The 17,291-nt window shown below is 31.2% G+C and overlaps 1 protein-coding gene across 2 annotated transcripts in view; it reads right to left on the bottom strand.

Moving 5' to 3' along the window:
• Nucleotides 1–16,846, bottom strand: part of LOC113392307 (extracellular sulfatase SULF-1 homolog) — a 93,202-nt gene extending 76,356 nt beyond the window's left edge. For both annotated transcript variants that reach the window (XM_064220774.1, XM_026628665.2), the window contains exon 1: nt 16,569–16,846. The gene's annotated coding sequence lies outside the window, so the exon portion shown is untranslated. The remainder of the gene's footprint in view (nt 1–16,568) is intronic.
• Nucleotides 16,847–17,291: the final 445 nt, after the last annotated feature.

Genomic DNA, 17,291 nt, shown 5'->3' with positions numbered 1-17,291 from the left:
CTTCCTAACTACCCATTAATATTGAGAATTATTCCAGAGCACCACTCAATAACTTATATTAACTCATTTAAACCTGGAGGCAAAATTGACAGCCATATAAACTCGTGTGATGTATTAAGTTACGCCATAGAACTGTTTTCGTTCTATCTGCGTCGTTAGTTCAATACAGTAAGATATTTAAACACACGAATGGCTAAAGATGGTAACAGCAAATCAAGGTAGAAAACTCTTACTTCTAAATAAAGTAACGGTATCACTTTAAGTCATGCCTTTCAGTCACAGAGCTAAATAGACAAAACAGAAGTGAGTCTAAAGTTGTCAAGACAATTAATACAAGGTGGGAAACATTTTTCAAGATTTGCAAAATACACTGCTCGCCGACACTATTATGGAGAACGTAAGACAATGTTATCTTATTCATGTAATACCTACAGATTTTCTTATACATCTACATAGATATTATATGAGAATGTTTTAATATATTTTCATATAACATAATGACCATTCATTCGAAAGAAAAAGTATTTTCCCACTATTAATCTACATAAACAAAGATTAAACGTCCACTGCTCATCCTCCCCACTCCTTTTGGGGGGAACATTAGGAACTTATTCCTATTTGAAAATTAATTGTACTTTCAAAGAGACTATTGGGTAAATGTTTCATTTTGGCTCCTAATCTGTATAATTAATGTTATTTATTGCAATAATTTAATAACAATCGCTGTTGCCTTCGTACCAAGCTTAAAATGCTCTTGAAATTAAATTTTATAATAAAAATGCCACAACACTAACTTTTAGCCACAATTAACTTCTTTGTCCAATTTAATTGTAAACCGTCATTTGAGTATGATTGAAAAACAAACATACTTTCACCAATGAGATGTAACTAAGATTAATAAATATATAACTACTGTCCTTGCTTAGATATAATTTGTTTAGCGGTTGATTACTCTCTTTCTGTCATCATCGATTTGACATTTGAAAGAGTAAGACAGCACTGTTTATCATCATCTATGCCTAAGACGTTAAAGGCGTTCTCCATTTCAAAACATTTATTAAAAAAACTTTTGCCTCAATTCTAAAGCAACTTTTCATCTCACCTTGCATTCACTTCTTATAATTTCCCAAAGAATCTTTAGTTCCATAACAAAAAACAGTAAATACGAATGTCCGTTACGACTGCGAAATCTTAAGTTTATAATACGACAAAATATAAATTATAAACCTGTCTTATTAAAAACGTGCATCATCATGTTCCCCAATGCAATGCGTAATCAACTCACCGTGTGAATCAAAAATACGACGCAATTTCAATGAAGTGGTTGTGAATCAAAAAGGAAATATACTTATTTCTGGTACTTATCAAAATTATGTGATTTTCGTTTAAGAACGTAATGTTCGATTAAGTTTTTTTTTTTAATTTTATGAATCATACCTATCTTTACGTGAAATCTTATTACGTAAAATCCTGGATTATTCCAATAATTTATCCAAGTTATCCAATTTTAATCAAAGTACTTAAATTTTATTAACCTGAAATTAGAGATTATTGTGTTATAATATATTGCATTGTGTGTTTTAATATTCTTAGGAATTATGAAAGTCTCTTTCGTTACAAATTCACAATATCATACAATGTTATCTAAACCAATATTATAAATGCGATAGTAAATCTATCTGTCTGTCTGTCTGTTACTCTTTCAAAGCCAAATAACTTAACCGCCTCACCGGCTCACAATTAGTAAATAATTGAATAAAAAAGATCATAAAAATTGGAAAACTAATGGTTAATGAAATTATTCATTACATTAATCCATGCGACCAAAGACAAAATCGTTGACATTTGTTTTAAAAACAATAAGATTTTAATTGGGCTTTTTTATATAATTCCTTGGCCATCTAGAAAAAAAAGCTATAGGTTATGTGTTAAAGCGGCAACCCTACGCGACAGCGATTAAAGATAATCCCACAATAGTGAATTTATAAAGAAAGCTACACTTTTTTACATGTATGTACGAACAACATAATAGGCAATCGGAAGAAAGTTATCGATTGATATTGAAAACGTCAATAAACTAAAAACTTAACAATGATACTATTATACCACAGATATGACAAGAAAAGTTCTCAAGACTTTTATACTGCCAGTATTTTGGTACAAAAACTACATTTAAAATTCCATCAGCGAATTCAGCGTTAGGCAAAAAGATTAATTGACTTTTCATTTGCTTTGTTTTCGCCGAGGCAGTAATTGTTATATTACTATATCTAGATACTACTCTGAAACTTAAAAAGGTATTGCTATTAGGTAACATCAAAAATGTACTTCTTTTAATCATAAACCAAGAAACTTATATCACCTATATTGAATAAGGCAATATGGCAAAACTATCATGACGCTGAGTGCTACTATTTCAAAAGCAACATAAAAGGTTGAGTTTTATCGCGTTTCGGTCGCCGGCTTAGGAGCGACAACGCTTTTCCATTACACGCGAACTACAAGTATATCGTATCATAAGGACACGTTCAGAAAGGATAAAATAATCGTTATACTTCCTTTTATTGCCAATTTGCTTAAGTGGAACGATTAACGCCAGTGTACCGAGTGCTTTGTAATACATATTTTCTTTATAGTGTATTATACTAGTTAATACAGTAATAGTTTCTACCTTCTCATATGTATATTAAAACGCCGGTATGTTGCGTATAGCCATTGCGTGTGATTGAAATAAAATGGAGATTTATATACTTATTTAAATTATATAACATTTACCGTTTCGCGTGGTTCCATCTGCATTAAACGTTACTGCTCTTAAGTTTATAACACAGTTAATTTATATTTTTATCTTCCCTTATTTTAATTAAATTATAACAATTATATAAACATCTTTTTAGAGGACAACTAAATCTAATAAAGGAATATCCCTTTTTTTCTTAGAAGACTTGCCAATGAAACAATAATAGCAAACAGGACCACAAATAGCTTAATGTGTTAATTATGCGACATCCTTTTAAAGCTATATTCCTTAGCATCTATTCAATTCAAAGACTGAATACGATTCAGAGGCAAAACCGCCAGCCTCTTGTATACAAATACAACGCTCCCGGAATGTGTTTATAAAACGCCATCTTCTTTGTACAGTTAATTATACTTAATTTTGTCTTAACTGTTTATTTTGCATTTGATGATTGTTACCAAATATATATTAAGTTATGGTTTGCAAAAAATTATTTGACTCTTAAGCAGCGTAAACAAGAGTAGTAAAAGTAAAATTTTAAGATTGAAATGCGCAAAATTTCTGTAACGTTTGCGCGTAAAACTTCTATGAAACGTGTACGTTTTTCTTCAGATATACTTAATTGCACACGCTTTTTCATTGTAATGTTTAGTTTAAAACTGAATGACTATCAGTGTACTTCTTTTTAATACAGCACAACCTTTTTGTGACATTAAAATGTTACTGAAACGAAAAAGTTTCCCTTCTGTCATACTTAATTGGCCACGATTGTTTTATTTTTATAGTTATTAAATCGAAATCAGTTTCTATTGTGTTTTAGTTATTTATTATTTCGAACAGCGTTTGCACTTGAATTGACAAGAGAGCTGTGTTCTGCTCGAGTCAGTCTACCGATACAACACGGAAGTGCGTTCTTGATCTCACGCGACCACTACCGTATAATTTGCTTTATTTTTATGAAGATACGATTAAATAATTACATTAAAGCTACACGAAGTTACCGTGTTTAACCATTTACATATTTTTTCATCGCTTATGAATATTAAGTCGTTTGACTTCATTAAATATTCATTGATCATAAGAAGTTTTATTGGAATATTATAACATCGGTTGTCCTGACTGACTATCAACACCGCCAAAACTAGAAATTCTGATTGATTCCAGAAAGCTTAATTCTGGAATTATATTTTTTTTACAAACAAAGATTTTCAGAAATTAAGAAAATTTGAGAGATAAATTGTCTGAAATATACGTAACCGAACATGCACTCATGTTATATTTAGCTGTATTCAGTTCCACTTACAGTACAAGTAAAACCCCTAAATGTCCCACGACTGGGCAAATACATTATCTTCTGATAAGGATTAGGATTTTAGATTATATTCCATCACGATCACCAAGTGTCAGAATTACATAACACACATGCAGATTTCATCATGTTTTTTATTATTGCCGACTACAATATAAATAGTATACGCACAAATTAAACACTTTAAAAGTAATGTTTCTCCGTTGCATGCGTTTGAACCCGCGATATTCGGTTAAGATATTTCGTTATATTCGAAGAGCTATCGCGGCTCAAGTCTGTATTTGCGACCACAATATTTGATATTACTTTGCTATTTCGCAAAGAGACATTTTATCCGAGCACACAACAAATACGCAGATTGCTTTCGCCTAGATTTATGCAAAGTAATTTCCGTACAACATTATTTTGTTCTTATTACATATCAATGTAGCAAAAACTATATCTAAGAGAAATCTCGTAATAAAATTCAATATGGAACATTAAGCGAGGTCCGCACAGGATAGATTTATCGAGATTAGATTCTGGATATTTTATTTAGCCAAGATCTGAGTCAATCGAATAAAAAAACATCATTTAAAAACAAATCACAAGTAAGTTGATGAACTTTTTTTTCGTATAATACCTGTTTCGTTTTTGTTTAATCAAATTTTGACAAAGAATATTCGTGAACAAAATCGATTTATAATGTGCGATATGAAGTTCCATCTGTTAGTAACTACATAAAGTATAATTATATATGTAATACTTTTATGGTACCCTAAAACGCAATACATTAGTTTAACACCTATAAATTTCATTTATATGAAATTACGCATAAAACTTCATTTGGCGGTCAAAGTCGATAAATTATTAATTGTCAATATTCAGAATCGATATTGAATTAGACGATCGCGTCATCCTCGCATAGTAGTAAGCGTAAAAATATGAGAACATACACCAGATGATTACAAATTTTAACATATAAAAAAAAAATCAAGTTTGTTAGTGCTAGTTCCATTTGAAAATACTATTTATATTCTTTTAATTTAGAAGAATTCTTTTAATTTAGAAGCAGCATTGTTGAGGATTTCTCGTAAAGAATAAGACATGTAATTGCAAAAACTCACGCACTTTAAAAAGCGTTAAGTACAAGTTTCCTAATTAGATAGTGTAGATACCCATCTCCAGCAGTCATCCGATCATCTAGCTGAGCACGTCCTTAAAACTATCATCATTCCATTTAAATCTATGCCGAGAACTTTATTACTGGGAATGCATTCATTATACAGGAATTTCGATGCCCTATTTGGATGCGCACCCTCGCTCACACCTTATCCGTCACTTCCATAGACCTAAGCATCCACTGAACAACCCATATAAGAAGATTCAAACGGAAAAAGAACATCAGTATATGAATACGGTTTACACATTTGTCTGCGATCTTTGTCTTATTCTATAAAAACGTTAGAATAAGCGCATGCCTGCTCTATGTGTTTTGTAGCTCTTAGCTCAACTTTTTTTCTCAAATATTAAGCGTACACATAGTCCCGCATTCTTATCAGGATCTCGTTTGGAATTAAATTAAAAATACCGACGTGAATAATAAAAGTATTAGCATGTAAAATACATTAGTTTTTATTAAAATGCTGTGTTTTCGCAATATAAATTATATTTTTAAAGATCCAATTTTGTTTTATCCCAATATATTAATTGAATAACGTATTTAACCGGATTGTCGTTCCAAATACTATTCGTGTGGCGTTGCAAACAACCTAGGGGCGGTGGAAGGTCAAACTGTGTCTAAAAATATTGTTATCAACTACCGCCTATAGTTTTAAGTTATTTTGAGCAAGCATTTGGGTACTCAATGATATTTACATTGTCTTTAGATTTTGTATTTCGTCGCACTTATGAAAGCCATGACAATGATTATTGTTAACACGATAAAAATTATATAAACAAATGCTATTTACATAATTATGTACATCCATTCGAAATCAAAAATCAAAATATTCTTAAACTCTTATAACCTTTACATTAAATTAAATGTACATTCTCGTTATGTAGACTCCATCGAGAAGAACCAACGAAATACTCAGTAGCTACTCATTTAACACCAATTAAATCACATAGCTATGTTATTATCATTTCTAAAGTTAAAAACAAGTGGTCTGGCGATTCGAAAATTATATCTTATTACTAATTAAAATATATCGATTCTGATAAATAAAATTCATAGCTATAAAAACTATTTGCCTTAATTTTAACTTAATGTAGCGTGAAATTTGATCAAAGGTAAAATGGTATATCCGATCACAGTTCCTCAAAGTTACATCTTCAAGAATATGATATTTAAAAACACTAGTTATATTAACGTAGGTTTGTATTAATCAGCTTGCTTAAGTTTAATATCCAAATTCAATACATTTTATTCAAGTAAACTTTACTACCTTACTACAATATTTCAACTCTATCAACGTTTCGGAAAGCAGCTTCGAACGATATGAAACAATAATGTTATCAAATCTATTTTTATCAAAAATAAATAAATACAAAAATATGAAGGACCTTTAATGTTGACCTTGAATGTTTATGTAGTAGCTGAATTAATTATTATAAAAGGCACCATACATAGAGTTCTCTGAGCATTGAGTCCAATATACGAATCACTGTTTCACGACACGCGCACACACAAACACTCGCCCATTGTTTTTGGCTGCACTTAAATGATATAATTGTCAATTGTCACTATATCTCACATTTTAGTTAACGCCGGTTCGAATGAATGGAAGACAAAGACCGCCAGTCATTCATTCATCTTTTGGTTTCTTTTGTAAAGAATCGCCGCAGGCGCTCAAAGGCGTCATAAAAAGAGGCCGAGAGCCCCTTCAAGTTACTGTTAAAAACTTGGGTGTACCTGACCATATTTGAAATGCCTGGTTTTGAAATAAAATGTTACTTTCTATAACTTCCTTTCATTTCCTACATTTCTATCTGAGATTTCAGTTTCGCAAAAATTTGATATAAAATTTTCGTATTCAATGATATTGATAACTTGAAAAACACAAATATTTAATCCAACCTTTATACCTATTTTTTCTTTATGAATTCATTTTAATTAATTAATGGATTATTGTGTAATTAATTCAAATCGAATCCTCAATATTTAAATCTAAAGAATCTCCTTAATGAGAGTGTCCATAAGTATCGATGAATGAATACGTAATTATATTTTATTTCTAAGACCCTTAATAAGTGCCGACACCTGGTCTGCGACTTTAACGACCTCCTTTATATCTCGTTACTGTTTTGACACAAAGCAAAGGCAAAAACATTTAAGCTCTTGAAGAATACATGAGACATTTTAATAAATAAAATTTGTTTCACTATAAACAAAAGCCTTGTTTACAGAATACCAATTATAATAGGTGATAAGTCTATGATGTATTTTTGATTATAATTAAGAGCTTTTTACGCTATTTATTTATGCTTAGGCTGCAATGAAACGATAAATTAACACCTTGTTGTCTGAGTAAACATGTTCCAATCAGCGTCATTACTCGACATCTTCAAGCTAATAACATTTGTGCCTAATTTCTCTTCTAATTCTTCGCAGCAATAATATTGTCCAGTCATTGCGTTAGTTATTGGAATACGTGGAAATTTTGTTTTTATCGATTACCGACAAAAAAAAATTTTTATCGTGATCTGGGAAATGTTTGATAAAATCGTCTAGCCGAACAAAAATTCCAGTTCCAACAAGTTTTACTAAGAATTTTATTCTATATTAACATTAAAATGGTAATTAAATAGGCTTCGACAAATATAGACGCATATTGATGAACTATCTTAACTGAAGGTCGCGGGTTCAAGTTCGGGTAAAAACCCAACGAGTTATTCATTTGCTAAATTTACATTAGGAATTAAGTTGTGATAATCGCACGGTACAAATTAAACTGAAAAATGATCGATCGCCAACGTGCAGTGAAAATGCGTGACGGGTTGAAAGTCCGATCTAATCTTATCCGACAAAACCGTCACGAAAACAATAACTAAGATTGAAATATAACAAACTTTGATCAATCAATTGAATCTTTTTTTTTTCAATAAAATAGGTACTTACTTAAATCTATTCAAACCTTTAATCGATCTTTCGTCAAGATGTTTCAATTTACGTCCGGAAATCAAAGTTTTTTTAGGATCAACAGACATTCGATTCCAAGTTGAATTTATCGCTGGTTATCATACAAAATCATAACATGTAAATACGACGATAAACCGTATACTAATGTCATTACAGGTAACTTCCGCCTGTCATGTCAGTTTAAAAACTTAAGGGGATTGTGTACAAAGTATCTTGCTTGGTGGTAGGAATGTATGCAAGCCTCCCCATAAATTCCCGCCACCTCCACCCCTTCATCGCATATTCTACTGCCAAACAGCAATACTGAGTATTGCTCCGGTTTGAAGGAGCCAGTGCCAGTAACAGCCACTACAGACAATATGGCACGTTGGTTGAAGGGTGTTGATGGGTAATATTTCTTACAGTACCAATGACTGGGATGTGGTGAATACCATACAATACCAACAACCCTTTCATATAAAAAAAGATTCAATTAAAGGATTCGTTCCTCTTACGGATGTTAATTGTCAGCGAGGAATTATTAAAAAGTGTCACTATTAAAAAAAAAGTTTTGATGTCGCATGTATGACGTATATTAACGGATTTAACGGCTCGTACCAAAGTCCATCAGTTAACAATTCGTTAAATAGAAACAAGGCACTGCCCATGGGACTGCTTACACCATAACAGATAAAAAATGTCGCAGAACTGAAAACTACAAATGACTATTACAGACCTAGTCTAAGGTCTTTGATGCACAACATACGTTATTAAAATCGGTCCCAAAATAAGACCGTCACATATGGATTTAAAAAGAAAAACCCGCAAACTAACAAACACCCTCTTATTTATAATATTAAAGGGAGAAGGGATTGCACGGTTACAAGCGGTTTTCGGATTTCTGCGCATTTATGAAATAAAAGAGGTCAGCATGCCGACCGCATTTGAATGCAATTCTATGTGTAAGCTGTCGAATGGCATATTTCATTTTGTAATTGAGCGCAGTAAACTGTCCAGTTCATGTGCCTTACTTATGTATTTATGGCATATAACATTTATTATTATTCTCGTTTTACTTTAACTTAACTTGCTTCATCACGGTATTATTAACTAGATCTTAGTTACCAGTCCACTTCACCAGACGTTAATTAAATCAATTTTTATTTTCCTACTAAATATAAAATTTTGTATTATTAATAATATGCTGCGGCTACAAAACTTAACCTTTTGGTATATATACTATAGCCAATATAATACCATAAATCTATATCAATTCTTATCGTTTTTTCTCTCGTTAGATATGACGTAAATTAAAAAAAAGTTGACATGTAAATATTTTTGTCCACAGTTAACACAGCATATTAAACTATTGACTCGCCCTGACTTTCAATCGGTTGACAGTTACAATTCTCGTGACGGGAAATATTTATTTATGCGTCACGACTTTGCCACTTTGGTAAATTGGTGATACTTCGGTGGTAAACCAAGAAAAAATGTGCCAAAACAGATAAACGTTACGAGAACACACAACGTAGAATACACAGGAAAACAAGTATTAATATTTTTAATTTGCGTTAAATACTCAAGCGATATCCTTACATTTTGGATTTTCCTTATGTCGAGCTTGTCAATTGGTATATAACTTTGTCTGAACCTATCGCTCATCTATTCTATACTAATATTATAATTGCAAAAGTAACTGTGTCTGTCTTTATATTTCTGTTTCACGGCCTGAACCGAATTAGATTAAATTAGGTATAAAGCAAGCTTGAATTCCAAGAAAGGACATAGGAAACTTTTTATGTCAAACACCTGCCTAACAGTCCCTAAAACGCGAGCGACAACTAGTATTTAATGAATCGTCAATAACATGGTTTAATAAAATACATCCTGTTAAGGGTTGAAAACTAATGTTGCAATCATTAGCAAGGGAACATCTGGTTCAACCGTTATTCGCGCGTTTCCGATGTCACGGACCTGTCCAATGCTTCCAACTTTACTAATGTTTAATACCAGAGCAAATGTTTCACCAGCTTTCTAAACTGAACTTGTTTAATTGCGAAGCGAAAGGAGAATTAATCATACAAATAATTATTATAGGGTCACAATAATGTCATAAATAAAAATAATATTTATTTTAAGTGATGAGAAAATGAACCTTTGGTTGGATCAGCATTACAAAGGTTGTACGTATATTCACAGATCAGCCAGGTGGCCTGATTAACTGAAAAAAATGGCGTTACCCGACTGGATGTAGAACTGATCGGAGAACCGATCTTTGGTACAACTCGGGATAAGCCTGTCAAACGAAAGATCGTTTCAAATAAGCCCTCCCTTAGGATTATATTTCGGTAGATCTTATTTGCCAAATAAAATATAAACATCGTAGCTATGTACATAAACGATGTGCATTCAATTATTTATATTGACTTTACAACTCCTTGCAAATTGCGTGGATGTGGAATAGCAAAAAGTTGACCCGGCCAATGCCATTGCCTTCGAGGCCGAGCTGCGAGTATTTTATTTTTATTAGCGAACGACTTATCTTGTGTACAAATAGGATTTTGATGTAAGGCATTACGTGAAAAATATTTCAAGCGTAAATTTTTTTTAACAGCTCTAAAGAATGTTATGGTAAAGATACGAACAATTTAAAGGACATGCATCGAAAGTACACTTATGTAATCTGTTTTATTCGTTCCAACGGTTTATTGATTAGCACTGAATTTATTGCAAATACCTACATTCAATATATTTTTTATAATAGAAGAAATAATAAAAAAAAATCGTATCATTTCTTTACATTCTTTACATACCTAATCAATAAAAAAATAAGCAAATTTTGCACATGTAAAACAAACGTATATTAAATAAACTATTAGAAACAATTGAAACGATAAATAAGGTATCTTCAAATTAATTTGTGATTACTTATCTGTATTAAATTATTATGTCCACTTTTATGTTATGTATTATTTACTGGTAAAAGTGGCAACCCTCGACCAAATAAAATGCTTTATGCTTCGATATTTAAAAAAAAGAAACATCAAACAATTTATCACATAGTTGGATACTCTCTCATATAATATAAGGTATTTAATCTAAGTATTAAAAAAAGGTTTTTTTTTTCGATTGTTCGTATGAATATATTGTATTTAAAATAATATGTAACATATTATTTAATGGCACATGTAGTATAAATTATAGTCAAAATTACATTCAATCGTTCATAATAACCTAAAAGGCCATGACAGGCAATCTAGAATGAACGAAAAGTAGGACGAGATGAACATAAATTAATATATGTATTTTACAGCATCGAAGGTCAACTTAATTAGGTTTCTTTTTAAAATAATTAAATCGTTAGAGTTATACAAAACTGATTGTAATGAGATTTAAAATGTATGTAATATACTTTAATCATATTATTCACATTTAGTTAATAGCAATTATAAATTATTAAAATAAAATATCACATATTAAAAAAGTCAAAAATTATAAATTACATTACAATTTTAACACAAATTATTTTTTACAAAGAAATTCGATCAATTTTTTTTATTAGTTATTATCAGTTAAGATTTAAAACATAACCTAAGCACATGGAATCAAATTTATGTATTTACATAACGGATATGTGAAATACATAATAATTAACTTATTTCTCCCTCTTTTTTTACTATCATAATAATATATTTCATTGTACATCAAATAAAAGAAAAACCATGTTATAAAAATATGCAATCTTTAACGAGCTATACAAATAAATGGGATCTAATTGAATATTATAATTTTCTAAAAGACAATATCAGAATAGAGAATAATGTTGTATTGATATTTTAAAAACGTTAGATATTAGTTATTCGGCTGATAATTACAAGTGCAATATCATTTACCATGCATTTATGCAAAGAATCGCATGTGGATTGTGGAAGCGCTCCAATTACATACGCCGAATAGCTTGTAGACACAATTACAAGTGTAATTAATTATGAGAATTGATTTTCTAAATCAAAACGTACTCATCTGCCATCGATGATCATAGCATATAACTGACGATGAAACTTAACAGTTAAGTTCTCTCTTCTGGTTTGTAGCTTTTTACTTGTGTGAAATTTATTAATAATAGGTATTTTATGTCTATGTTGTAGTCCTTTCTACGAATACTACGACGTAATTTGGCTCACTTATAGTTTATATGGAAGAGCAATGCAAAATACTAATATTTTTATACAATATGTATAAAAAATACATTAATTTAATTTAAAAAACATTACACACTACCATACGTTCGATACCTATATACATATTTTTATATTTTTATCTCTTATCTGTGCCGAGAAGTCACAGATTACTTCGCAAATGTCACGTGCGAAAACATATTTAATATGAAACGTTCTTAGCTTACGTTCATTTTGAAAGGAACCAACAACACACGTCATGTCAATGTTAGAAGCCAATGTTTTGTTCACATTTGGGTTTTTATTTGTAACAATGACAATGTATTGACTCGCTGAATGAATCTCTTTTTACTATGTTTCGAATCAAAGTACTTCATATTTTTATAGCAATGAATGGCGGTTTAATTTGGACCATCTAATTTGGTTTAAGCGTCTGGTATTAATTAAAAGTTTGCTATAATTTAATATAGAATGATTTATCGCACTTTAAGTACAATCAGAAAAAGGGTTAAATTTATAACCTGTTAGTATTTTAGTTATAGTAAATAAAACACACACTTGGACACTATAATGCACAGCACAGTTGACGGTTATCAGTGTTCGAACTTAGTCAGATAAAGTCATCATAGCTTAAATAAATATCAACTTTTAGGACGCTCACAGAAATCCTGCCAGATAAATATTTTGATATAAAAATGTTCATACAATACGCATGTAAATAATGTCATGAAATTAGTGATAAAGATATAATTTAATATTACGCATAGAGAAACGGATCTGCAAATCAACGGAGAAATTATGCTAGCATTCTTACCACCGGAATGGTGGTAGACCGCAGTCGATGGTTTTTACTGAAGCTATAAATAAATAAATAATAAATAAATATTGGACAACATCACATACAAGTACTGATCCCAATGTAAGTAGCTAAAGCACTTGTGTTATGGAAAATCAGAAGTAACGACGGTACCACATTCACCCAGACCCAAGACAACATAGAAAACTAATGAACTTTTTCTACATCGACTCGGCCGGGAATCGAACCCGGGACCTCGGAGTGGCATACCCATGAAAACCGGTGTACACACTACTCGAAAACGGAGGTCGTGCAGTTATTTTAATTTTGATCTGCACCTATGTTTAGTTAACATCTCAATGTAAATAATCATTAATATGTAAGTAAATATAATTTATGTATTCAATGTATATACTTTTTAACCCTTTTTAAATGTTATGTTTTATATGGAAATGTTAATGAGTCAAACTATAAATATTTATGAACGTAACGAAATATTACAATTGTAGCTTTAGGTACCTGTACGTATTTATTGATTGTCAATTATCTAAGTACTAATAGGAAATAAATACCTCAAAACTGCTATAAATATAAGGAATGCATAGCTTTACAAGCGATTTATACACATATAATCGCAAAGCCTGTCTACACACTAAAGATCTCATCCGTAAAATTGTAACAAAGCAAAAAAAAACTATTTATATTTTGTGGTAACTGATTAATACGCGTAGGTGTTAGACCAGCTTGCGCGCAGATCGCTTAGGTAAAAACAAAAAAATGCCTTTTAAAAATAAAAGTATACTTTTAATTTTGAAATGAATTTAAAGTACCTGAAAAAAATCTCGTTCTGCAAAAATCCACGCTGGATTTAATAAAGAAAATATATATCAATTAAAGGCCCTAACAAAATATTATTATAATGACAAGAGTGTATTCCAGTTAATTCTGAAAGAGTTCGGCATTAACTGGAATACATAAACAAACATCGTAAGGCTATCTGTACTTTGCCAGTTCTATTTATCAAATAAAAAAAACCTTTGCGGGATTAACTTGACCGGTTTTTATTTCATGGTGCAGCAGAGCGGCGCTGGAGCGTGGAGTCCATTGTCATTCAATCGGCTCCATTGTGCCCTTTGTCGGACTTGGCGGTCTGACCCTACCTTACCATTCGATATGGGATAGTGCATGTTAAAATATCAAGATTTTTTTATATATTAACTATTTATATCAAATAATAAAGTTACACGCTAATGTTGCCATGAAATTTAATGAAATTATTAATGAAGCGTCACCAACATTTTAAAGAATCTGTACTAATATTAATAATGAGAAAGTAACTCTGTCTGTCTGTCTGTTGTTCTTTACGGCCAAACCATTGAAACGAATTTGATGAAATTTGGAATAAAGCAATCTTGAACTCCAAGGAAGGACATATGGTACTTTTTATGCGTAAAACCTGATGAACAACTCCAAATCGCGAACGAAACCGCGAACGACAACTAGTTTACTATAAATGATAAATATTATCTAAGCTATGGTATGGTGCGCGATTCGACTCAAATTGTTCTTTTCTTTGTACAATTCTTCTTATTCTTAATAAACCAAATATATTGTTACATATTTTCTTGATAAATGAAACTTGTCAAAACATTAATTACCAATTTTCTTTTTAGATACGCTCCACCTAACCTACCAAGATACACAACCTAGGTATAAATATATCTGTTAGGAAAGTGGCTAATGGAATATAGATGTAAATTTACTATTCCTTATTAGAACGTTAACACATATTAAATGATATACTAAAAAGAGAACCCTCATTTAAATGAAAGTCCCAGGTCACCGACCACAATAGAACATTAAAGTGCCCGCTATACGGGGCAGTACTGTCCATAACTTAGCGTGAAGTTATGCATCTGTAATACCTACGTGTGCTGTTCTATCGTATGGATACGCAGTTGACATTACCCATGTCTAGGAACGGAAAAAATATTTTTTACACGACCCAGTCGCAACATGGGGTGCTATTAAGTTCCACGTATAGTATTAAATGTATGCATCATCTCTACTTCAAGATCTAATAACGTTATCAACCCAGATCAAATCACATATGTTCTACGAAATCTCGTAAAAAAACTGTAGTTTCACTTGCAAAAGTACGTCTGTCAAATAAGTGTCTCTGAATGAAATCTAAATTATTCTGTTCGACATATATTTTTATTATAAATTATAACCGAAGACTGTGATTGAAGTCCGGGTCGGCAACACTGAGTGTTCATGTGCTTAATTTGTGTTTATAATAATACATTTCATACTTGCCTTCTGAAGGACGTACTATCCTTCAACAGGCAAAGAGGCCTTAGCGCAGCAGTAAACATTTAGAGGTGTTACTTTAAAAGAAAATAACTGAAATGTATATACTTATCGTTAGTACAAATAAGTACCAATGAATTAAATTATTTGTATTAATTTTTATATTTATTTAATATTCGTATGTATTATGAAGTTATCTTAATTGTTTATTGAATAAGAACTAAGTCGTTTGTTAATATGATTTTAATTGTTATGAATATGGCAAAGATGTATCAGACAATATCATATGCAATAAAAAATAAAATCTTATCCCAAAATTTAATAAATAAATAAAGCATTACATTTTTGATTTTCAGGTATAAATACATTCCTTTTTGTTTAATTAATACAATCGATATTTAGATGGTGGTAAAGAGTAACTACTGGATTTTTCGTCTTTTTTTCTTTAATATGTAGATTTTACACGCAGATATTTAGCTGTAGCTTTATAATCTTGAAAATTACGAAATGTTATTAATACAATGAAGCTAATGGTTTAGGTAACAAAATGAATTAATAATTTTATTGTTAAATATAACAGTACACTATTATAATTTATTATAATATAATTCGGATGTCACCGGTAACTGTTATCATAAAGTAAGAAGCAAATTATTAACTGTTATTTGTAAAAATCAGTCGTTATAAGAATAAGGATTGATATGTTCAATTAGAGTTTGATTTTATAAAATGAATAGCAGATGAATAAACTGCATTATAAGAAAATATTAACTTAATTTTTTAGTATAAAGAGTCGGGTTTAACTATAAGTACTTTTCCGGTAAATTTTGTGGGTACTTAGTGTTTGAATTGTCAAAATAAAAACATTCCTTAAGTAAAATAATAAACTAACGATATTAAACTAACAAATAATATATGAATTAAAAATATAAATTAATTTGTTTAAATTCAAAAATATAAAGTCAATGTTAAAAATTAAGTTACGCCATGTTTGCCGCCTTAAAATTAAACTAGCGTATCTTATCTATTCATTAAAGATAATAAGCTGAAGTGATTTGTCACACCTTATAAAGCGAAGTTATATTAAGAAATAACCCAGATGAACCTTATTTTAGTTTAAAACTCACCAATGTCAAAGGTGCAACAGGATCTACCACTGGCGTGCACTTGATAACGTTATTTTCACAAAATAAAAGACACGTAATTATAAAAAATAAACTAGTTCTGTTAATCACGATTAAAACTGATATTACTAAAATTTATTAACAGCAAAAATGTTTACAACATATTATAACATGCATAATATCGATGTATACGTAAAGTTTAAGATAGGTCGGAGTCGCCTCAGCACGCAGCACACAAGACGGTCGGCCGCTGGCCGTGCCGACGCAAGACTGTATCTGAATTCCCGACTCTCGCGAGCTTTCGTATTCGACTATTCGCCGGAGAAGATACCCATCCCGCTCGCGCAACCGGTCACCTGCTGTTTAAAAAAATAAGGATCCTAACATTTCGGCGAAATACGAACCACACCAAACAGCACTTTATGCATAGACAGGTACGCGGGATGTTCGTTTATCGGGCCCGCATTGACATCCAGGGTAGTTGCTGACTGAGCCAGTTTCGTTTAAACGTTCTCTCACGCATCGGTTATACTACAAAGTACAAACTACAAACCGTTCGCACGCCGCAAGCTATAATTTGGATACATTATCTATCATTCAGCATCTCGGAAATTGCAGTTATGGGAGCGATGCGGTCTATAGATCTGGCATGATACGAGGCAAGAAACTAACGCTTTGTTGATAACGAACCGAATACACAACAGTGCATTTTAGCGGCCCACCTGT

This window comes from Vanessa tameamea, chromosome 5 (assembly GCF_037043105.1).
Source record: "Vanessa tameamea isolate UH-Manoa-2023 chromosome 5, ilVanTame1 primary haplotype, whole genome shotgun sequence".
NCBI lineage: Eukaryota > Metazoa > Arthropoda > Insecta > Lepidoptera > Nymphalidae > Vanessa > Vanessa tameamea.
The sequence above is the reverse complement of the archived record's forward strand: the minus strand, read 5'-3'. Positions and strand labels throughout refer to the sequence as shown.